Below are 527 nucleotides of genomic sequence, written 5' to 3'. Positions count from 1 at the left end.
ACAACATATATAACCTCTATTGTAAAAAAAAACACCACAGAATTATCTACATGTGCCCCAACAGAAAGGGTATATGTGGCAACATATGTCACACTTTGAAATTGTCAAAATTACAAAAAAAAAAGGTTTAAACCAATTCTCCCTTTATTTTTCCCTCTCTCTTCTCCTCTATAAAAGGTCGTTTCATATTCCAAATTTAATTTATTTTTACTAATTTCCGTTTTCTTTCTCTTCTTTCCTTTCTCTCGTTCCATTATTACTTCACAGATCAAGGTTGTTGTTGCGATATTTTCTACAACATCAGTGGTAATCTGTTGCAATCCTCTTCTACAACAAGGCGTCGTTGCCCTCATCATTTCTAGTTTATCGTTGATATCTTCTCAGGTAAAATTTAATTAGGGTTTTGAGAAATACTTACTGGTATTAAATCAGGACATTTTTAGTGATTTTATCACTTATTTATTTGTAGGTTGGTTGGATAGTTATTCCTTTTGAAATATTATTTGATTTCAAAAAGCTTAATTTGT

This window comes from Solanum tuberosum, unplaced genomic scaffold (genome assembly GCF_000226075.1).
Source record: "Solanum tuberosum cultivar DM 1-3 516 R44 unplaced genomic scaffold, SolTub_3.0 scf00001, whole genome shotgun sequence".
Classification (NCBI taxonomy): domain Eukaryota; kingdom Viridiplantae; phylum Streptophyta; class Magnoliopsida; order Solanales; family Solanaceae; genus Solanum; species Solanum tuberosum.
Note: the sequence above shows the minus strand (reverse complement) of the source record.